The 24,000-nt window shown below is 42.6% G+C and overlaps 1 protein-coding gene across 6 annotated transcripts in view; it reads left to right on the top strand.

Moving 5' to 3' along the window:
- Window positions 1-24,000, top strand: part of LOC138635908 (disco-interacting protein 2 homolog C) — a 136,709-nt gene that overhangs the window by 35,378 nt on the left and 77,331 nt on the right. Inside the window, exon 1 of one of the 6 annotated variants that reach the window (XM_069723629.1) lies at window positions 5,435-5,755. The exons of the other annotated variants lie outside the window; for them this stretch is intronic. The gene's annotated coding sequence lies outside the window, so the exon portion shown is untranslated. Of the gene's footprint in view, window positions 1-5,434; window positions 5,756-24,000 lie in introns of those variants that run through there. 6 annotated transcript variants of the gene reach the window in all.

The raw sequence follows: 24,000 nt of genomic DNA, 5'->3' as shown, positions 1-24,000 counted from the left end.
TGATGAATAAATAAATAAATAAAACCTTTTTTTTTTTCATCTTTATTTTATCTCGTTAGCGTTGCCAGCTGTTTTGTTAACTGGTATTTAGCACAATTAGCTGTTTGTTAGCGTTGCTAGCCGGCTGTCAGATAAGAGTTCCTCTGTGACGTCCCGAAGGCGAAACTGTTGCTGCAAACCATCTGAACTGTGTCGCCGTGGAAACAGGAACCGCTTCAGGGCCTTTGGTTTTTTTAATGAAGATAATTTGCTCTTTTTTTATTTATTTATTTATTTTTGAACCAGAAGAGTTTCATGTTCACAACAAAAACAGCCTGTTTTTATCTGGTGCAGCGACAGACGGTTGATCACACCGCATGTTCGCGAATTAATCACACACACACACACACACACACACACACACACACACACACACACACACACACACACACACACACACACACACACACACACACACAGGGTGGATTTGTGTGGCAGGACTCCTGACTGTTCTTTGGACCGACGCGTTGTGTCGCTGCAGGGTGTTTTTTTTTTCTGGCGACGCTTTGGACGCTGGCAGAGACCGAAACATGCGACTCGGCAAGAGCTGCTACTCTCTCCCAGCAGCCTCGGGGGGGCGGGGCGGGGCGGTGGGACGGGGGGATTAAACCTGCAGCGATCAATAGTTTTTTTTAATATAATATACTTTTTATTTTTTTGAAGCATCTCTATAGAAGTGAGCCAGTCATGCGGTTTAGAGGGGGAGAGTGTAGCCCAGGTTTATTTTCCCCCTTACTAAAATTCGGGGACGTCTCTTCCTCCTACATGACTTACGTGGAGACTTTTTAACAGACGGTTTCTAAAATAAGTCATTTCTGTAGTTTTGGAACAAACCTTTGACCTTTTTAATGTTCGAACCGAGATATTGTGTTCACGGGATTTCCGTCGGTTTGGATGACCGACCGCCTCGGAGAAAAAGCAAAAAGACCGGGCGTCATAATCTGGATTAGCGTGGTTTTTAAGTGGCCTCGGTGTCGGCTCGGGTAAATCACTTCGGAGGTGAGATGGTGTTCCTTCACGTCACGGCTGAATGAGTTTCGGAGGCTCGCTGGCTTTAAAAAAAAAGAAAAAAGAAAATCTGGATGATTTCTTTAGCACCTGTCGAGGGAAACCTTTTTTTAAATTTTTTTTATTATTATTATTTTTCATTCCAGTCGTACTCGTCGCTGAAATATGTAGTCTGCTGGAGATATTACCGTTTCTAACAAACGTCTAACCTGGCTTCGTATACTTCATACTTCTTCGTATGCTTCAGTAAAAGTCATTACTCATCAACTCATTCATTCAAAAGCTGCCAAACGCAATGAAATAGTATCTCCTCAGCAGTTATATTAATCTTCTCTTTTATTATTAATGAGTCAAATATTATAAAAACAGCAGTTGGTTTTTTTGTTCTCGTCCTCTGGGGTCATAAAGTCCCGTCACGTCATCTTTGGAGCTCCAGATTCATAATCAAACGCCGTCGCCTCCTAAAGATGATGTTCGCATGCGTAATTCTTGCGTCCAGGAATAATAGTTTTTGGATTAGAAAAGAAAATTAAAAACACATCCTGTCTGTTGCAGAGTTTTGTAATCACAGACTTAAAATAAGTCTTTTTTTTTTAGGCTTTTTAAATGTATTTTATTTGCTTTGGCGATATTTAGTCGAAATTCATCTTGGGTTCTCGATCCATAAATATTTGGACATCCTGTTTAATCGTTAGTTGTGCAGTTCTGTACTTGTTTTTCATTTCCCGTCTGTTGCATCAGAGCCGGGACAGTATGAAGGTGTTTCTGTCTTTATCATGTAAAAGATGTAAAAAAACAAAAACAAACCACCCTGAGGAGCTTCCACCGTTTCTTTGGGGAACTTCTTTTCCTTATGAAAAAAAAAAAGCCCCAAAACAACTCCACCCTCCTCATCCACCTTCACCCCCGATCCGGTCGACGACGTCCTACTTGTCTCTGTGGACTCACCCGTCCGACGAACCTCCGAATCCCGTCGCTGGAACGCCGAGAACTTAGAAAACAAATCTCTTTGTGTTCTGGCTTTTGTCCCGCCGTCCATTCACGACCGGCCGCGTTCAAACGGAGGAAAATCGGCGAGGAGAGTTATTATCTCGCCGACAAAGGACCGGGAGGTGTCCGGTTCCAGCGCCGGTCATGGAGCACCTGGTTCTACTAATGGAGGTCTTACTTGAGGTTTTTACCTCGAAGCCGTTGTGTGTTTTTGGACGTGCGCTGACGTGCCCGTCGGTCGTCCTATGAATGCTTGTTCGGGCCGGATTCCTTCTCACCTGTATTCCAGTAATTTATATGGAATAATAGAAACTGCCTATTGGGACATTTTTTGCATGATGAGAAGTTTTCCTTTTAATACTTTAAAGAACATTTTGCTGACAGTATTTATGTACTTTTAACCGAAGGAATATTAAAAAGCAGGACTTGTTGTATCGCCGCTTTTTTTAAATTTAATTTTTTTTACTTTTTTTTTTCTCCCTATCGTTTGGTTGTGCAGCTCTCTTCCTCTTCCTCCTCCTCCTCCTCCTCCTCCTCCTCCCTCATTCACGCCGATATTTCGATGCCCGATAGATATTTGTGACGTTATCTCCTCGGCGTAAAGGATCCGGGCAAATTTCAAGTGCTCAGCATCACTTTTTTTTCGCCCCCCTCATGCTGGATATCTCATCTCGCAATGAAAACTCAGCTTTTTGTCCGTGTCATCACAAAAAAAAAAAAAAAAATAAATAAAAGTGCTGTCGCTCCTATCGGCTCTGCAGCTTTTCTCTGCTCAGCTTCTTTATTTTTTGGTGTTTTTTTTCTTCCTCCGGATCTTCTGTCCGTGTCTCTCTCGGCCGGTGATTGATGCCTGACAGACGGAGGCTGTGAAACAGACTCGACTGCATCTCGCTCGCTGCTATCGATCCTTTTTTTTATTTTATTTTTTTTCCCACTTAAGCCGTAATGAAGTATTGGCTCGGCTCGGTGAGTGTCAGCAGTGCTTAGCGAGGCAGCAGGTGAGAGGAGCGCCGAGACACTCAACTTAATTACAACTGGTCCTTGTGTGTTCAGCTTCCCTTTCGAGCTGCATTGATGGTATTAGTGTTGTGGAGGATGAGGAGGAAGGAAGGAGGAGGAAGGAGAAGGAGGAGGAAGGAGGACACCATCAAGTTTTAATTGTTAAAAAAAGCTCAAAACAAGGAGAAAAAAAAAAAAAAAGAAGGTCCAGATCACAGAAACTTTAAGCATTGACTTAAAACTTTAATTTTTCATTTTAAAAAGGAGTTAAATGACAAATTTTTATGTAAATGAAAAAGGATGCGTGAAGTGCTGAATCCGTCCACAACTGTTTCCAAGACTTCGATCTCGAGAGTTTTTTTTTCCCGTCATTAAAAAAAAGAAAAAAAAAGTCTTGCGTTGGATCGGACAGCTGCTCCTGAATAAGAAGCAGATACCTGCCGGGCAACAAGCAGCCGACAACGTCCATAAGAAAAAACAAAACCTTCAGAAATAATGTAAATTTTGAACATCCACGACGAAAACAAAAAGGTCAAGCTCCATCTGCCGATGAAGGTCGCGTCGTAAGATCCCAAAAAACTGCAGAACAGCTGCTGAATAATTGGTAATAAAGTCCAGAACGACAGACAGAAAAAAACACATTACTGCCACCTAGTGACGAAAGTAACGCGTTACAACCGAGCGAAACACACGAGAGTCGCACGTATGCTAAATCGATTTAGTAAATTACAACGACTCTTCCAACGTTTCAAAAGTTTGTGCCCCATCCCTGCTAGGAAATAGTTCAATTATATTACTTTATATCTGTTTTTTGTTTTTTTTTAAACTAGCGTCGGGAAAAAAAATCCAACCTTTTTGAAAAAAGTTGCCAAAAAAAAAAAAAAAAAGCTTTAAAATGATCGTAAGTTACAGACAATATATTGACGAAGAATTTGTGCTGAACGGATTTCTCCGAAGCAACGATGAGCACACGGGTACATGTGTACGTCATGGGATCGGAAATGTCGCCTGCATTATTTATTGCGTACTGTAAACAACACATGCCTCCTAACTGTCGCCCCGATACACAGGAAGTCACGTATGACCGTGTTTACTGCACATAAAATACTAAAATATGTCAAATAGGTTTAATTTTTGATGTATTATTCTGACTCATTAAAGATCAGTGCCGGTCAAAAGTTTTTAAAAGTGCTGATTACACCCATAAAAACACACATTTCATAAAAGAGAAAAAAAAATCATAGTTTGAGAACTTCTTGGTATTTTTTTTATTTTTTTTTGTGTGCAGTATTTCTCTTTTGACCACAAAGTTAAATTCAAACAATAAATCAAAGTGTCCGTCGGTCTTGGAAACCGTTTTTCTCAGCAGGACTCTAAATCCAGGGAAACTCTGCCTGTTGGCCGGCCTGAAGGAGATTTGCTTTTTTTTTTTTTTTTGCTCTGAGCTGAGCTGCCCATAAAAGGCCACAATACACACTGAAGAGAGGGGGAGGGGGATGGAGGGGGGGGGGGTATAAAGAGTACAACAGGAGGGAGAAGAAGGTCCAGAAATCAGTGAGGAAGGTAGAGAGGCAGGAAATCAGATGGGAGAGTTTTAAATAAGACAAAAAATAGGAGACGAAGGAACGCCGGAGGAAACGAAAACCTCTTTTTTTAACAAGGTTGAACTGAGATCAACGGAGGAGAGGTCAAAGGTCAGGGTTACGGGACAGACTTCGATAACGCAGAGGTTTTTTGTTTTTCTTGTTCTAGTTTTGCTCGTCTCCTGCGTTACCCACAATGCAGCGCAGCTTCCAGACAGTTCAGCGGTGTCTCGCGGAGACTCGAGCCACAATCTGTCACTCAAATATAAACCAGAACGTCTTCCTGCCGCGTCAAAACATTTCGGTGCCCGTGAAGACGTAACGGGACCGTTCAACAATAAATACCATTTTGCATCATAAATTATGATCAGATTTCCTGCAGGAAATATTGTTCTCTTCATCTTTATTCTTTCCGACGTTAGTCTGTGTTTCCAAACACATTTTAAGATGGAAAAAAAACACAAAACTATGTGTTTAACGTTTAATGGTTTATACGTTCATCTTCGGCCTCCGCGGTGTACTCTTCCTCTTCGGCGTACGTCCGCTTTCATTTCTCTTATTTTTTTTATTTTTTTTTAAATGTGACAAAACGCTGAATTCAGGTCAGTTTTTCTTTTTTTTTTAAAGGAGCTTAAAAAAAACAAAAAAAACTTAACTGGAAGGTGGACGAGCGTCCTGGAAAGCACCAGACGTATGTTGGTAGTCTGTCTGTGCATATAAAATAAGCATATATTATGTATAGTGGAGGATATGGATGTTTCTGTGTGTGTGTGTGTGTGTGTGTGTGTGTGTGTGTGTGTGTGTGTGTGTGTGTGTGTGTGTGTGTGTGTGTGTGTGTGTGCGTCCAGCCAGAAGGGTCCCGTCACCCTGAGCGAGGCGAAGTGACAGATTTGGATCAGCGGGTGAGGAGAGCGACCGCCTCGGTTAAATAATGCAGCGGCTCTAATTCACACACCTGAATTATGGAGGCGGAGCGCCGCCGTTTCCGGGGAGCGTTTTTCTCGTGACACACTCCGTCCGTCTGTCTGAGGACGTTGAGGCCAGACGGCCAGCGGAGACGGCAGCAGACAGTCTGGAGGTCGGGCGGGGAGAGGCGGCGGCGGCGGCAACGCGGTGATTTCTGGCTTTTTGTGGAGGTAAATAGACGAAATCAGAACCTCAATACGTCGAGATTCAGATTATTTGTCTGTTGGATTATTTTAAAGCTGCTGCTTCGTTGGATGAAAACAAGTCGGAGCTGTGATTCATCAGCAGGTTGTGATTGACAGGAAGGAAACTGAATCTGGTTGTTTATGTGACATTTTTGACTGGGATTGATCATTTTTGAATGATTGTGATTCACTTATTAATTAAGGAAACAATTAAATATTTAAGGAAAACCGTTAGTTGCATCCTCAGGTTTTGGGAGATTTAAGTGGTTCCACTTTCTAATGGAGTTTTGTTTTTAAGCTGTAATTTAGTGACGAATGAATCATTTACGCTTCATTCATAAAACAAGACGTACAGTCGATGTCGTACTGAGTTCCTTCAGCTGCCGTTTAATTTGAGCTTTTATTTGGAGAAAAAGGTTAAATCACAGACATGAAATAAAACAATAAAAAAACATCATCAAAGTCGGTGAATAAAAGAAATTCCAAAAAAGACGAGTGAAGATAGATTTAAAATGAACTAAACTACAGTTTATTTATGACTTATTGGGCTGATAATGAACGGAAAACATTTTTTCTTGTGCTTCACGCGTTTCCTCCTGTGGAATTGTGGGAAATGTAGTGTTTGCAGAAACACCAGCGCTTTGCATCGATTTCAGTAAAAGCTGCAAAACGTTCAGATTTTAACGATTAACACGGTTCAAAAGTTCACATTTCCTCTGATGCTTCTCGTCGCTCTTTTAAAACGATTTTCCTCTTCATTTTTTTTTTTTTTTCAAAATTTTGCCTCGACCGTTCCGGGAACTTTCTAAGTTTTTAACATTCATCAGACAATAACGTGAGCGAAGCGAGTTTCGTGTTGGTTATGGTGTTCTGATGTTTCCTCCAGCTTCCTGTCACACCTTCAACAACTGACAGCCGCAGATAAGAGCTCTTAAAGGTCGCGCGTGTGTGTGTGTGTGTGTGTGTGTGTGTGTGTGTGTGTGTGTGTGTGTGTGTGTGTGTGTGTGTGTGTGTGTGTGTGGTCCAGACTCGACTCCTTTCAGTCGACACCCGTCTTCACGAGTGTCGACTTCCTCGGTTGCAGTCGTGACTTTTTACGACCTTCCTTCTGCGTCACGTTGCTTTTTTACTTCTTTGTTTTTTTAATATGACCAGACGACATCACGTAAGGGGGGAAATATTTGTCTTGATTTGATGCAGCAGATTGGCAAATTGTTGAAAGGTGGACTGGAGCAGGGGAAGGAAAAAGTAATAAAACAGCAGCTTTAGTGTTGAAAAAGAGTTTTAAGTTGTATTCAATCCTCCGTTTGTCGGGTTAAATCAGAAATGGTATTTTTATTCACGCGTGTTAAAGGAAAAAACAGCAAGTGCATGCGCGGCCTGCTGGTTTTTTTTTTTTTTCCCCGTGGGGGGTCTCGGACAGGCGTGGACGCCGTCTTGTCATATATCGAGGTCAGACAGGAAAAAGAGGCGAGAAAAAAAAAAGACAAAAAAAAGAAATCCTCCGGAGATCAAATGTATAAAAGGATGAGAGAGGCGTCGGCACGGAGACGGGCGGAGGAGGAAGAGCGCTGTAGGTCAGCCTGTCAGGGAGGCGAGGTAGACGACGGGAGAGGAGATGAACCCGTTCGCCCGGCGGGAGGAGGGGGAGGGGGAGGAGGAGGAGGAGGAGGAGGAGGAGGTGGAGGAGGAGAAAGAAGAGGGAGGGTCCGTCTACGGGGGGTTCGTACTGTTTTTTTAGACTGTCAGTTAAAGATTCATGGAGATGAAAAAGGCAAGTCGCTCAGACGGGAGAAAGGAAAAGCAGCGCCTCCTGTTGGCTGACGGATACACGACACGTCCAGGAAGCTACGATGAAAGACGTTTTGCGCGCCGATGCATCTCGTTGCGTCTCGTTGCGTCTCGTTGCGTCTCGTTGCGTCTTGTTGCGTCTCGTTGCGTCTCGTTGCGTCTCGTTGCGTCTCGCCGTCGACGCGGTTTCGTTTTTCTTCACCGAGGGTTTTAAACTCCACGAAGTCGTCCGATAATGTCACGACAGAAGCTACCAGAAGCGGGAAAAGACGCAAGTCTATTTTGATTTTTTTTAAAGGCGGCCAGTGGAGTTTTCGACCGCTAGGGGGCAGTAGAGAGCGACACGTTTGTTAAGGCTCATTCGGCTGGTTGACACAATCCATGTTTCTGTCTTGTAGCTTCAAGCTGGTTCCGCTCGCTCAGTTTCCATCGAGATGAAGAGACGAGACGCAAGTTTTGAATATTTGAATACTTGTTATAATATAAACAATCGATTAGTGTACGCAACTATTGTTCTTCCTTATTTCCCCTGTTTTTACCAGCGAATATTTGATTAATAAATGAATAGTTCAGTGAATTTTAAATAGTATTTTTGCCCATTTGGACCACGCCCATCACGGCTTATTTGCTTTTTTAAATTTAAAAATAAATTTTTGCCTGTTTTTTTGCTTTCATTGATCTTCCAGCTTTTTCACTACAAAATGTGACAGAAATCTGGTGGACGGAAACACGCCGAAAATAGATCAGTCAGAAAACTAACCGTCCTTTTAAATGACAGGTTTTTTTTAAATGTTATTTTGTTGTTGTTTTTTATCTCTTGGTGCTGTTTTGGATTTATCTTTGTACTCAAACTACTTTTAGGGATTTGAGCCCCTTTTTGTTTTTACAGAAAGTGATGCATCAGCAGGAGGAGGCGGTTTTAACGGTAGTGAGCAGAGCGCAGCGTTAGCGGCATCGCGGGAGTTCGTCTGTCGGTCTGTGATCACGTTCCCGTTCGGAGGACCACCTGCTGTGCCGGGAGGAATACAGCTGACTCCCGTCCGTCCGTCTTTCAGTGTTGCTGTTGCTGTTATGATCAACATTCGGTTCGGACGCTTAACGACGAGACTGCTATCGGCTTTTATTCTTTTTTTTTTTTTTTTTTTTTTTTTAGCAGAGTTTGTTTTGGAAAGACGTGTGAGAGTGTGACGCCTCGGATGTCCACATGCCGGGAAGTGTGTCTCCGATATGGCTTCCTCCCTTCCTTCCTCGGTTTCCTCTCCAGCGCGCTCCTTTCCTTATCTCTATCGGCTTTCAGCGCCGCGACGCTGATCTCGTCCGGTGTGACGGAGCCGCTAGCAGCTCCGAGAATGAAGTGAGCCGTCGCACCTTCACCTCTGGCCTCCTCCTCCTCCTCCTCCTCCTCCTCCTAATCTTCCTCCTCCTCCTCCTCCTCCTAATCTTCCTCCTCCTCCTCCTCCGTAGCCCAAGTAGTTTCTCGGTCTTATCTGGCCGAGTAACTAGCCGTTTGCCCCCCCCCCCCCCCTCCTCCTCCGACTACAAGTAGATTCCCGTCTTTCCCATTTCAGTGTTTTTTTCTAATAACATCCTCCTCGTTACTTCTGAAATATTTAGCGATACGTAGGTTAGACAAAAACCAAAGTATTGTTTTTGTGTAGAGTCATTGTTGAACTTGAATCGCGGGTGTCACAACTATCTTCCCGTTCGGTTTTATCCGATTTATCTCCGAAGAAAAGTATCAGGACTTTTACTTTGAAAACCCCTGAAACGCATTTTCAAAGTCAGGCTGCACGCTAACAGGCTATTTTACGTAAACAGCATGTTTAAGCAAGTTTAATGAGAGCAATGACTAAACTGAAAGAACATAATGCTCCAAACTCACATGGGTTCAACCTCCAGGTGGGTTTTTTCTCGGTGCAGGTGACCTCGGCCGTCACAAATTGATTTTCCGTTCGGCTTCATCACCTTCTGATGGCGGCCGGCTTCAGATGGACGGATTTAGCGGCTAACAGCAGCTAGCAAGGCTAATCCCTCTCTCCCCCGCCCCCCCGTCCTCCTCCCCCCTCCGTCAGCCACAACCAGTCATCATAATGCAGCAGGTACATCTGTCTGCTGCTATCTGCTGAATCACGCTGCTGCAGCAGAAGGGGAAGAAAAAGGGTTGAAGGTTTAGAAACCAGGGATTTATTATTTTTACAGTAAATTCACTTAAACTCAGCGTTCTGACCTTTTTTCATTTGCAGGACAAGTTAGGCTGAAAGCACAGAAACCTTTCTGTGTATTTATCGTTTACCTTTTTTTACATTTTATTTTGGGGAAAATAAAATCTGATTTATTGGTGCACTAAGAATGTAATAGCTTTTTTTATGTCCTTTGTCCTTTATTACATCATCAAACTGGAGAATTGATGACGATGCTATCAAAAAGAATGAAAAAAACCCACTTAAATAACGTAACCCTTTGCTAAATAGTCTGTTTGCATGGAGATTAAAAGGCATTCATCTCATTTCTGTATTTATTCATCGAGTTATCTTGATTTGCGTGAGGTTGATTTGCTTGTGCTGTGAGGGCGGACGAAGACGCGGCGGGTTCATTCGATTTCGTGCCGAGTTTCAGCCGCCAGGGAAAGAAAAACGATCTGACTTCTCATCAAACCGCTGCCCGAAGCCTTTTTCAATGATTCTGCATCAAAGCACGCCTCATCATTTAAAAATAACTCTTCTGACCGCGTTTTTCTTCATGTTAAAAGAGAGTTTTTCCTTCTGTTGAAGGTTTCTTCTGTTAAAAGAGAGTTTTTCCTTCTGTTGAGGTTTCTTCATGTTAAAAGAGAGTTTTTTCCTTCTGTTGGAGGTTTCTTCATGTTAAAAGAGAGTTTTTTCCTTCTGTTGGAGGTTTCTTCATGTTAAAAGAGAGTTTTTCTTCTTCTGTTAAAAGACAGTTTTTCCTTCTGTTGGATGTTTCTTCTGTTAAAAGAGAGTTTTTCCTTCTGTTGGATGTTTCTTCTGTTAAAAGACAGTTTTTCCTTCTGTTGGATGTTTCTTCTGTTAAAAGACAGTTTTTCCTTCTGTTGGATGTTTCTTCTGTTAAAAGAGAGTTTTTCCTTCCTTCTGTTGGAGGTTTTTCTCCCTTGAAGGGAACTTTTTCCCTCCTAGCTTGCGTGGGAATTGTTGAATTGCTGGTTTCCTCTGTATAAAGTTCTCTTGTAAGGACTTTGCTGTGTTAAGTGCCCTGAAATAACCTTGTGTTGTCAATTCAATATTTCAGATTGCTTTTCGTGCTGTCGATGTGGGTTTATTGAAGCAAAAAGCTGATGATACACAATCGGGTTTTCAGCTGACGTGAAAATGAGAGTCGAGATGTTTGTTTTGTCCTTCGGCTGATGGACAAGTTGAGTGCAGGGCTGTTGTTTCTGCCTTTTAAAATGTTATAACGGCACATTTTAGACATTCAAAGGATACAAAACTGGAGGTAAGCCTTGCAGCAACACCTCGGCCAGAGGTATTTGGTGGTCTATGCATTTAAACTATAATAGTAATATGCCTGGTGGTGACATTATCTTTCACTATATTGCCTAATAAATGCAAAAAAAGAATCTTTCTTTAAAGACCCAACACCTGATCATATTGGTTTTTTTCCCTGTCTGATATGAAGGCGACTTACCTTGAATTTCCTTTCACGCTCTCTATTATCATCTTTTCTCAGTTATAAACTTTTGTTTATTTGTGCATTCAGGCTCTTTTGTTGTTGTTGTTGTTGTTGTTGCTTGCGTTGTGCATGAAGCTGTGGAGAAATGCATCGCTGAGGTATTCAAACAGATAAATTAAGCAACGAGGAAGTCGTCTTTCTCTTTTACGGTCATTAAACCGTTGGCGTGTGCGGTGTCGTCTTCGTCCAAGTCGAACGACCACGTGCGTTCCCACCGAGGAGGATTCGTCGGCGTGTAAAGGATGAGATGTAACGTAATACAGGAGGATTAAAGCAGCAGACGCTTTTCTTCCCATTTCTTTGCTCCCGGTTTACCTTTACCACGAATCGCTTCACCTCGCTTCGATGTCCCGCGGCGAAGCTGCTGACGGAGCTGAACACCCGATTTGCTTCTGCTGCGTCTGGCGGCGGGGGGGTCAAGCCCTTCAGGCTCCAGTTTCAGACATGCTGAGAGGGGCAAGGCAACGCTGCCGCCTGCGTCATAACGCCCGACAGCCTGCTTTTCAAGAACTGATATTAATATTAATACTCTCTGAGACAATAAATTGTTGGATTTGAAATGGTGTTATTGGAGCAGGAGGACACTGGGAGTATATCAGATTCAGTGCAATTCAATCCCAAATATTATTTGCACACACAAAAAAAGCTGAGTGAATCACACTACGAATCAAAACAACATTGAACTTCCTCTACAGACACATTTCTTTAATAATAATTTAAAAAAAGAGAACAAGTAAGTCGATGAAGCTCGTTCTCTGTTTCAAAATGTTCTTTTTAATAAAAGTGTCCCAACAACACTTCAGATGACGGTGGATGTTTCAACCACGACGTCAACGTGTGAAATAGACACGCCTGTCCACTACAGCAAAACGTGACATACATACGCATGGCGACGTCGAGGCGTGACAGTTACACGTTTTGCTGCCGTGGCAGCAGGTGTATTACACGCTTCGGCCTCGGAAAATAAAACCCACTGCACGGTTTCAACCGTGTGACTTGCAGGAGAAGGAACCCATTAGCAAAAAACACATGGTTTGGGTTTGAAAAATAATCTTCACAGGAAGATATATTGTGGTTGTTAAGTACCAAAAATACATCTCTATATAGTTTTACATCTTTTTTTTTAGCTTTACCAGGAACAGGCTGTTTTTGTGTCTGTTTCTTTAAGACCCATTGACATCAGTGAGCCTCTCTTCTGATTGGCTGACAGCTTTGAGTGACGCACGCCCAGGTTTTCTTTGGTTCTCGTAGCTTCACTAGCTCTACGATGAAATGAACATAGTGTTTTCTTCGGCATATAATGTCGGACAGATAGCACAAGCGTGAGGTTGTGACATCACAAGCTTACAGAGGTTTTTGGATACGGGCTGTTTGCTAATTCTCTGTTCTGACACTTTTATAGCATTTATAGCACCTCGACTTGCTTAAAAATGAAAAAACAAATCCGAGTGAGAAACAGGAGACATCTTAAAACTTAAAATTTGTGTGAGTTTTTAATGACAGTTCATGTGTAATAAGCCTGTGTGTGTGTTAGCGTCAGTAACCGGCCTCCTCGTTCACCACACGCTGTTTTTATGGAGTTTAAACTCGTCTTTATGGACTTGGAGACTTCCTGTCGACTCTTCTGTAGTCGCTGCCTTTAGCTTCTTGTCGCTGTGTTTCAAAAGCTCTAACTTAAATCAGTGACCCTTTTAAGCGTTCATCCTCCAGCTGTCGACCCGCATTGAAACAAACCAATTAAAGAGAATAAATTGGTTTGAGGCGAATGAATCAGCTTTCTGTGTTTGACTTTGTTCGAATGTCTTTTAATGTTTAACATGAAGATTCAAACTGCTGATGTTCAAAAAGAAAACCTTGAAAACTCAAAGAAATGTGGAGCATTAGCGTCGACTGAACTTTCACTCCGATTATTTCATAAATCTCCCTCCGATGTGTTTCCAAAGCTTTTACTGCTCAACAGTTTTATTATGAAAAAGAATCTGCTTCAAGTCGTCGTGTAAACACGTCTGCTTTTACTTTTATCTTCAGATCAAAGGGTTTTCAAGTTGCTGATGATGTTGAGAGTCGAGGAGATTCTCAATGGCAGCACAACGGTCAGTTCAACTGAACTTAAATCAAACGTACTCAAAGTGTCGGTGTAAGAAACCAACATTTTTGTTTACTCATTTTATTTTTTACATTTAATAATAATAATAATAATAATAATAATAATAATAACCCGTCCGGTCACCAGCAGGTCATCTAAAATGTGTTTGTTTTTTGGTACAGCTCTAAAACGGGTGGCGGTTGATGTTAACTGTAGACTCTTTTTATTTTATTTTTTTTTATTTTCAAAGTAGTTCGAGTTGGGTTTTACCTCCATAGTTAGCGAGGAGGACGGAGGTCAGCGTGTTTTCCTTCCTTCGGGTTTTGTGCTGTAAGAGAGTTAACGTGTCATCACCTCGATGCACAACTGTGTGTGTGTGTGTGTGTGTGTGTGTGTGTGTGTGTGTGTGTGTGTGTGTGTGTGTGTGTGTGTGTGTGTGTGTGTGTGTGTGTGTGTGTGAGAGTCTCATCAGGATGTCTGCGTCCTGACTGGTTTGACTTCTCGGTTCCCCTTTCGCACGTTTTCCAACATCCTGGTTTTTTTTGTTGTTGTTTTTTTTTACACGCGTGTAACACCGTCAACACACACCTGGATCCTCCGACCTTTTTTTTTTTATTTAAAAAAAAAAAAAAAATGTTGTCTTACCAGTCTAAACACTTCTTACATTTTCCAAATCAGACCAAAGAAATGGTTTAGTAATTGGAAAAAATGTTATTTATGTCTTAATCTAATAGAAAAACAAGGTATTAAGAGAGTAAAATTCCAATTAGTGTCGGTTGGAACTTCAAAATAAAACACCAAGTAAATCCGGGCCGCCCCCCCCCCCTCCCCGCCTCCACACACACACACACACACACACACACACACACACACACACACACACACACACACACACACACACACACACACACACACCTTTCCCCCCGGGCGCGCCTGCAGTCTGAATAAATAAACCCCTCCCTCGTATCCCGTTGCAGGTTCAAACTGTTTATCCTTCTCATCTCACGTCGGCTCCGATGTGTTGTTTATTCTCGTCTTTTCAAACTGTCTGTAAATCTTATGAAGTGTTTTTGCTGCGGTTAAAAAACCCACCAAAAACAACGAGACGGTTGGAGGAACTCGTCACGGCAACGAAACGTCAAACGAGTTCGAATGATGCAACGAGAATAAACACACCGAACATGAAGAGGAATAAATCTTCAGGTTTTCATCGCCCCTCCGAGAAAAAGTGTCTCGAACTGATGGAGTTGAGAGTCAGATCTCCGACCTGTTGACGTCGCCGTGACGATTTGGATTCTGCAGGGAAAATCTTTTTTTGTAATTTTGTTTTTCCTCCCCAGATGGAAAGAGTTTGTGACTCTTCAAGTGTGTGTGTGTGTGTGTGTGTGTGTGTGTGTGTGTGTGTGTGTGTGTGTGTGTGTGTGTGTGTGTGTGTGTGTGTGTGTGTGTCTGGGTTCGAGGCTGGAAACATGTTGCCGTGGTGATTGCAAATCACGACTCCCTTTTTCTTTTTTCTTTTTTCTCTCGCCTCGATCGATCTGTCGGATTTCTGTCTGAGCGTGAAATGGACCGGCCTGCTGTGAGCTCCAGTTGTGAAGTCACGGTGTGTGTGTGTGTGTGTGTGTGTGTGTGTGTGTGTGTGTGTGTGTGTGTGTGTGTGTGTGTGTGTGTGTGTGTGTGTGTGTGTGTGTGTGTTTTTCTGTGTGCACCTCTCAAGTGAATTCAATTCATTAAGCGTTTATTGGCATGAATGTTACATGAGCTCTGAATGCAGCAGGAATAAAAATACCTGAAATAATTGAGTGTAAATATCTGCCACATGTGCTTGCAGAGCCTCCGCTCGTCTTTTCTTTTTTTTTTTTTTACTTCTTCTATCTACCTATCAGTGCAGCAGAGGCTCATGGGAGCAGCCCCGAGCGACCCTGTGGGATAAATCCATTTTAGAAACCCCAAATCTTGACGGATAGCATTTTTATTTTTTTTATTTTTTTCAGTATGAGAGAAGGAAAGTAAAAGGGGAACAAAAAAAAGTGTGTGCATGTACACACACACACACACACACACACACACACACACACACACACACACACACACACACACACACACACACACACACACACTCAGCAGGGAGCAGGGAGTGAAGCAGGCAGGAGCCTCACAGGCATTTTACTCATGTAGAGAATGTAATGAAATCTGAGCCACTCTTCCTCCCCCTTCCTCCCCCCTCCCTCCCTCCCCCCATCCTCCTCTCCCCTAGTCATCCTTTTCAAATATGGCATTGAAAACTGTGACTGACGATGGCGGTGGGGATGAATTTTTATCTCCCGTCGCACAGAAATCTGGCGTTTTATTGGGAATCCTATCGGAAAGCGTGATCGATGGAACCGGCAGGAGCTGAAACGTGATTGGCTGTTGCTTACGTGCGATGTGACGCTGCACCTCTCAATAAATAGATAATCGAAGTACACGAGTGCAGTTTGACCTACACGGTGAGTTTCCTGCCGCAACGCTCGAGTCAAATAAACCGTGCTGTCGTCGTCGTCGTTGTTGTTGTTGTGGTCGTTGTTGTTGCCAGGACAACGTGGGAGACGAATGAAAGCAAGTGACGGTGTTAATGCGATTTGTTCAGTGGAGGAGGAGGAGGAGGAGGAGCAGGAGGAGTCCAGCTGGACCGTGATGGTGTTATTGATGCAGTGAACATCCGTGAGGGGAATCTATTCATGTCGTTATGGGAGGAAATAGTGTCGGCAGGTGTTTTCATAAAGCTCGACGTATTTATACTCGGTGTGTGTACTCTGATGTAGTATCGATGTACGCATCCACAAAACCTCAGAGGGGAAAAGGTGTCCTGCGGTGTGTGGTTTTAAAATGCATATATACGTCGTAACAAGTCATTTAAACCTGTGACTGAGCTGTAAGATCGTGTTCTGATGTTACGTTGACAAAACGCTATTTAGAAATCAATGATTTCAGCATTTTTGTGATGTTTTTTGTGTGATTTCTCCCACTCTGTGGTTTTGGTCTTGTTTTAGGATTCTGACACTTATATCTAAAAAAAAAAACAAAAAAACCATCGTGAAATGGTAGCCTGAACGTGAGGCGTTTAGGGAACATCTGTAAATTGTAGCATTTACCAATAACATGAAAGTGACAAGTTTAGGGAATAGCTGTGAAATTGTAGTGTCTAAACATAGAGGCGTTCGGGGAACATCTGTAAATTGTAGCGTCTACACATAGCCTGCACGAGGCGTTTAGGGAACAGCTGTAAATTGTAGTGTCTACCGATAGCCTGCAAGTGAGAGGTTTAGGGAACATCTGTAAATTGTTGCGTCTACACATATCCTGCATGTGAGGCGTTTAAGGTATACACGTAAATTGTAGCGTCTATTGATAGCCTTCATGTGAGGTGTTTACAAACATCTGTTATTTGTAGCATCTACTCATTGCCTGCATGAGGCGTTTAGGGAACAGCCGTAAATTGTAGTGTCTACTGATAGCCTGCACGTGAGGCATTAATACATATTCTATAAGATTTTTATTGAAAAACCGTGAGGAACTGGCGTCGAAGTCGAAGTGTCGGTACCAGTATTGATTTAAACAACAGGGGGTGAACATGGACAGATGGTGTACAGGAGAGATGGTGGGAAGCCAGCAGTGGAGGAAGAGTCGCTCCTCTTCATCACCTCCTCTCAGCAGCACCGTTCACTCCACCAAATCATCTGCCTGGAGTTTTATTATTCCCCCCCATTTTTTTAATTTATTTTTTTAATTTTATTTTATTTAACTGAGACGAATGAGAAGGTGGCGGTGGGTTTATGGATCTTAATGGACTCATCTAAATGTAAATGAGTGGCGACAAGGAGACATGGTGTCTGTCTGCCTGTCTGTCTATCTGTCTCTCTGTCTGCCTGTCTGTCTCTCTGTGTGTCTGTCTGCCTGTCTGTCTGTCTCTCTGTCTATCTGTCTCTCTGTCTGTCTGTCTGTCTGTCTGTCTCTGTGTCTGTCTCTCTGTCTCTCTGTCTGTCTGTCTGTCTGTCTGTCTCTCTCTCTGTCTCTCTGTCTGTCTGTCTCTCTGTCTGTCTCTCTGTCTGTCTGTCTGTCTGTCTCTCTGTCTGTCTCTCTGTCTGTCTCTCTGTCTGCCTGTCTGTCTGTCTGTCTGTCTCTCTGTCTGTCTCTCTGTCTGTCTGTCTGTCAGTCTGTCTGTCTCTCTGTCTGTCTGTCAGTCTGTCTGTCTCTCTGTCTGTCTCTCTGTCTGCCTGTCTGTCTGTCTCTCTGTCTGTCTCTCTGTCTGTCTGTCTGTCAGTCTGTCTGTCTCTCTGTCTCTCTGTCTGTCTCTCTGTCTGCCTGTCTGTCTGTCTGTCTGTCTCTCTGTCTGTCTCTCTGTCTGTCTGTCTGCCTGTCTGTCTGTCTCTCTGTCTGTCTGTCTGTCTGCTGGGAAAGGGAAATGTTTGGAAGAGGTGGATTGTGTTCAGTTGCAGAGTTCAGTGTGTTTCGGAGGCAGGAATTCATCAGTTTGTAGATATTAGAAAATACAATCAGCAAATTTGCATGCGAGGTCAGAACTGGAGGGAAGATTTGTGTATTTCACGGCTCAAAGTTTCTATTCAGGGTCGCCCTGATGAGCCCTAAAATTTGGGATCTTCTCGGATTTGATTCCAGCCTGAAGCAGACCGGCTACTTGCAGGTTGGCAGGGTTTATTCTAGCGAGAGCACTAACAGCTGAGCCACCTGGTTTCAATAAATATTGGCTGTTAACAACTTTTTATACTTTTTCTGTCACAAGCAACAAGCCGTAAATTCCCTCTTTCAGGAGGAGAGAGTTTATTGCATTTAAAATGTTCTCTATCAACAAACTTTCTTAAACTGACTGTTGGTCTATAAAATACCAGAAAATAGAGGAAAAAAAAGTCACAAAACTGTTGCAAAACAAAAGTATTTAAGCATTTTTTAAATGTATTTTTCGGCCTATTTATTTGAAATGTTTTAATTAGTTCCAACTCTGATAACAAACCGTCACTTTTGCGTAAATCAAACCGTGAATTGGACTCGTCCCCAAAAATGATACTTCTATACAAGACAAAAATTCCTGCTTAATGAAATGTTTTAAATCTGGAAGAATTACCGCTTAAAACTTCAAATCAAAGGCAAAAGAGGAAACAGTAAAGACTACGATTTACGGTAGATTGTTTTCTGTTTAAAAAGTCACGAATAACCGACTCGTTTCATTCAAATCTTTATCTCTCGTCTTTGTAATCGTCAGATGATTGACATCTGCATTAATCATTTATATCCCACTAAGAATGACGATTGCATTCGCTGTAATATACATATATCGTATTAATATAGCACTCTCAAAGAGTCTGTTGTTGCTCTGCAGAAACTCTTGAGCTTTAAAAAAGAAAAACACCTTCAAACTTTGGGGTTTTTTTGGGGTTTTTTTTGTCCAATGAGGCAGCAGCTGCTCTGTTAGCGGGTCAAATGGGGATTTGGTTTGTTGATATCCGCCCACAACTGCAGATACAACCACCCACCGTTTGACTCATTGTGTGTGTGTGTGTGTGTGTGTGTGTGTGTGTGTGTGTGTGTGTGTGTGTGTGTGTGTGTGTGTGTGTGTGTGTGTGTGTGTGTGTGTGTATATGGGGGGGATTAGCCATATTAGCCATGTTAGACACACACATGTGGCTGGCGCAGATGCTGTGGAAACTCAATCTGTACAGTTGGAGCGATTGGGGTCACCAGAGGTGGTTAAGCACCAGCTGTGTGTGTGTGTGTGTGTGTGTGTGTGTGTGTGTGTGTGTGTGTGTGTGTGTGTGTGTGTGTGTGTGTGTGTGTGTGTGTGTGTGTGGCTTGCTGATGTAACTTAAGGCGCAGCTAAGGCTTCTGGGACGCCGGCGTCATGTCCCCGGGTCCAATCTGAGGACGACGACGACATCGCGCTTCACTTGTTGTTATTTCAGTGAAATTACAGGGAAGAGAAGAGTTTGTGCGACTTAACGTGCCGCAACTCCTTAAACATCCAAACTATGTCGGACTATTTGAAGCCTTTTTTTTTTTTTATTCTTTTTTTCCTCTAATTCGTTCCAGACGAGTCGCTGGTTCTGCAAGAAAACTAAAACAAAGCATGCGGAAAGAAAGATTAAATATCATCGAGCATGGACAGTAATAATTCATTACCATCTTAAAAGTGTCAAAAACCAGGTGATTAATGTTGTTTTCCTTTTTTTTCTTTTAATTTCTGATAGATGTGAGATTCCCTTTGAACACTGCTCCGGGTGTGATGAGGCCTGTCGCCTTCATTTTTCTCAATGAACAGACTCATTTTTAGGATTTTTGTTTTTTTGTATAAAACAAAAGATTTAAGTTGATTTCCGCTTTTCCACAACAAAGACTTTTATTTGATTCTTTTTGGTATCATCAGACGAGTTTAATGCGACACAATGCGGCTCTCTCGTCGTCATTCGAACCGACTTCGCCGTCTGTCGTATTTTCATAGGATGCAAATCGCTCGTCCTCGGTCGGGCGTCGGTGTCTCGTTTCACGGCGCTTCAAAACTAAACATCTCGTTTGGTGGTTTTCTTTGTACGTGAAAGATTAAAGATCAATAATGAATATGGAAAAAGGAAGCGGAATCAAATTCAAGTTTCCGAGCGCCACCGAACTTTTTTCCACGTCCAAACTGGAAAAACTAACTTTTCAAACGTTACAAAGATCAATCTGGTTTTTGACGTTTTCCGATACCCGTACCAATTATATGCTTTAGTTGAAAACAAAAACCATCCAGGTTTGATACCCAGCTCTTATTTGTAGATTTTTTTTAAAATAATGCTGACGCCCGTGCTAACGCTACAGCTCAGAGAACGGCAGCAATTTGTCTTTTGCAGCTTTGGATTGGCTCTCGTCCTCGTTGTGATCTTCCCTGATAACATCCCATTATTTCACCTTCCATCTGAAGGAAAGGAAATGAAGAGTATTTATTTTTCCTTCGTGGGATCTGCGTGCGCCGGGGTAAACTTGTCGGGGGGGGAGTGAAAGTGAAGATGACGTTTCCCGACAGAAAGAAAAACATCTCGTTCAGCTGTGAAACGAGCCGGCGGTGGAGAGAGAGGAAAATAAAAGCATGATTTTTTTTGATTTTTTTTTTGATTTTATGCTAAAGTTCATGTTTTTCCTCTTCGGAGGTTCTCGGGTTTCGGAGAGTTCAGCGTGAAGACAAACCGACTCGAGGAAAACATCTTTCAGTGATGCTGTTTTTTGGGTAATCGTCGGCTCAGTTAAACCTCCTCTCGGCTGGTATTTTGCGGTCGCGGCCCCGTTTCAGATTTGTTTTTGGGCCGAGGCCCGGCAGTGTGAACGGGGCGTCGTCGAGGGTTTAAAGGGATTTTCACCCTCGAAACGCGGTCGGACACATTTTTAAAACAGCTGAAGATGCGAGGAGGCACGACGAGAAAGGAGGAGATGAATCAAAACAAAAATAAAAAGGTGGAAGAGCTTTTCTGCCGACTTCAACCTCCGGAGTCAAAAGTGTTTTCGTCTAAAAAAAAAAGAAAAAGAAAAAGAAAAGCTGCTGTAAATAAAAAGCTCCCGAGAGGCTGAGTTGTAGTTTTTTTTTGTTTTTTTTTTAAAAGGGGGTTCACGCTCCTCTCAGATTAAAACCACATGGTTTCAGCAGCACACGCTGGTATTTCCTCTCCGTCGGGGCGGGTGGGCGGAGCTCCGGGGAAATACCTGCGCTCGCCGTGTTTCCAGAGAGAGAGAGAGCGAGAGAGAGGAAGTCGTCGCCAGTTTCCTGAGGAAACCTGAAACTCAGGCCGCTCACGTGTTGTAGCGCTGATTTAAAAAAAAAAAAAAAAAAAAAAGACTTTAAGTGAAATCATTTTCAAGGTTTTTAAAAAGATCTGAAATAGTGAGAGCAGAGATTTGGAGATCTGCAGCTCAGAAGATCTCTGGACTTTAGAAACGTCTCATTAGTTGTTGCAGCTTCGGCTGCAGGTTGCATCTACTGTCGTGAGTTTATTTCAGCTGTTTGCACTTAAACCCTCTAAACTCCGAAGGTCTCCGACCTTTTTATCTTCTGAGAGCTCTTTGTGTTTTTTTTATTCACATAGCTGAGCTCCACCCAAGCCAGTCCAATAAGCTTCTTTTATGTGAACAACTTCATGTGAACGTTTTTCATTTTGTATCTACAATTACACAGATTTTCTCTAAATAGAAAAAATTTAAAAAAAAACCCTCTGTGCTTAAATAAGACTTATTTTTAAAAACTCTTATTTCTTATCAAACAGACAGAAAAACTGGTTGAAATGTGACTTTTAAAGACTTAAAAACATGATTTCAGCAGCATTTAAATCTTTATGTTTAACACATAATCACGAGTAGGAAGTTTTTGTTTGATTTAGTTCTTGATCTGCCGTCCCTTTGTGCGAAGATTATTTTGGGATGTTTTGTCTTCTGTTGTCTATTTTAAGGTCTTCCCGGAGAGGACAAAAAAAAAAAAAAAAACTCAACATAAAGTTTTAACCGAGGACGATGAAGCGACATCGACAAATACGCATCAACTATGGCATTTATATTCTACTTCTGGTTTTAATAACTTTAGCAGCGAAAAGCGAACGCAAAATGTCTGGCGTTACTACCCAGAATGCCGTTTGGCAGCGAGCAGCGTGGCGTCGGTCCCGGTTCAGGAGCCGTATCGGAGGTCTGGGTGTGAAGAGCGAATACTGCGCGATGGCTTTTACGCAGCCGGTGGATTATGTACTTGTGTGTGTGTGTGTGTGTGTGTGTGTGTGTGTGTGTGTGTGTGTGTGTGTGTGTGTGTGTGTGTGTGTGTGTGTGTGTGTGTGTGTGTGTGTGTGTGTGTGATATAATCTGCAGGATTTAAGATTAGCCCAGCTGTGATTGTGGAAAGGCGGAGAAATAATCCACCCCAAAAAAAATAAAAAATAAAACGTACCAACCTCCGCATGAGATCGTTTTTTCTGAACCCCCCCACCCCTCTCCCCCCACCCCTCCCCCTCCCCCCTCCCTTAACCTGCAGCTTTATTTATCCAGTCGACGCCAACAGAGCGCACGTTTTCTTTTTTTTCCAGCGACGCCCTTCTTCACAGCTTTCCGCAGACATCGGCGTGCCGGCGGCCTCTGAAGCTTCTCCACCGGCGGTTTCTGTTTATTGTTCAAAAGGAGACGCTCGCTGCCGAGAGTCTCAACAGTCGCCCTCCACACCCACGTTTTCTGACCACTTCTACGAGTTTCAACTCTTACCGCCACCTGATTTTTTTTTTCCCATTTTAGGGTTAATAACTCAGACGAAGCCTCGGGACCGAAGTCTGGACCCAGGTTACCCGGACTCGGGTTTTAAGGGTCAAAATAATCCCAGACCTTTTTTCTTCAGTATCAATCAACTTCCTGTTTACGTCACCCGAAGCAATAATCATCCTCTTACTAATTATAAGAATACAAATTAAATAAGAAAAAGGCCCGAACACTCCCGTTTATCTGTTCATATGGAGATGTTATCAGAAATGCTAGAAAATTGTGCACATTTTTTTTTTTTTATTAGTTAAAAAAAAAAAACTGCTTCGACACTGAAGGTGTTTTCTGAAACGTACAATTTTAATCTGAAAACTTGAATTTATAAAAAAAAAAAAAAAAAAAAACAACAGCCGGCTGCTGTCAGACATTTAATGACTCCAAAAAAAACAAAAAAAAACATGGAGATACAACGACTCAACAGTTTAATTCTTGTTTCTGTGTACAACAACTCAGGAAAGCATCGATGTGTGTGTAACCGCACAGGGAACCAACTGTGTTGTACACTTCCTGGCTAACAGCTGCTCAGCCCCTTCCTCCTCTTCCTCCTCTTCCTCCTCCTGATTGCAGGCGGATGTCATTGAACTAAAGAGGAAGCCTTTTTTCTGTCTTGATATTGGTGCACAATGTACCTATCGGTGTTTATAATTGGTTTCCAGTGTTGGTAGCGTTTCAAAAAAAAAAAAAAAAAAAAGCTCTTTTATTTTTTACAGTGCGCACATCTGTGAGCTGCACAGAAACAACAACCAACTTTACACGTCTGCCAAAGCAATCAAGTGGCTTGGTTTTAAGGCAGTGGAGAGTTTTCACTTCACTCCGTCCAACTCTTTTTTTCAGTCTTTTAAACTCGAGTTAAAAAAAAAAAAGAAAAGAAACTGCCGCCTGATAAAAACGTTCCCATCTTTGCATCCTTCCTTCCGGTGGGGTTCTGGATGAAAAGAAAACAACATCGTGCAGCACAGCGAGTCCACGTCTTTGCTGCCGAACCGTATATCACGTTGACTTTTTCGCCCCAAAATAAATTGCAAAATCTTTGGCAAAAGCTACTCGGTTGTTGCAGCGAGTGAGTGCGATGTAAGCCCCGCCCACCTGAAGACCAGGACGTGTGTTCAGAGCAGCGCTGAACTGTACGAGCAGTTTTTGGTCGGTGGGGAAGTTCTGTCATAGAGGCCAAAGGGCGATTTAAAAAAAAAATAATAATAATAAATAATGATTGTGACAGGGGTTATATATGCGTTGCTATGGTAACAACAACTTCGTTGAAGGGGGCGGGGTTATTGTCTGCAGTGGAAAACGAAATCCACGGCTAGAGCTGTTACCATCAGTGGAAAATCAAGACTTC

This window comes from Brachyistius frenatus, unplaced genomic scaffold (assembly GCF_029030835.1).
Source record: "Brachyistius frenatus isolate BFR_SWC_R1_liver_20210118 unplaced genomic scaffold, ASM2903083v1 Contig_339, whole genome shotgun sequence".
Classification (NCBI taxonomy): domain Eukaryota; kingdom Metazoa; phylum Chordata; class Actinopteri; family Embiotocidae; genus Brachyistius; species Brachyistius frenatus.
The sequence above is the reverse complement of the archived record's forward strand: the minus strand, read 5'-3'. Positions and strand labels throughout refer to the sequence as shown.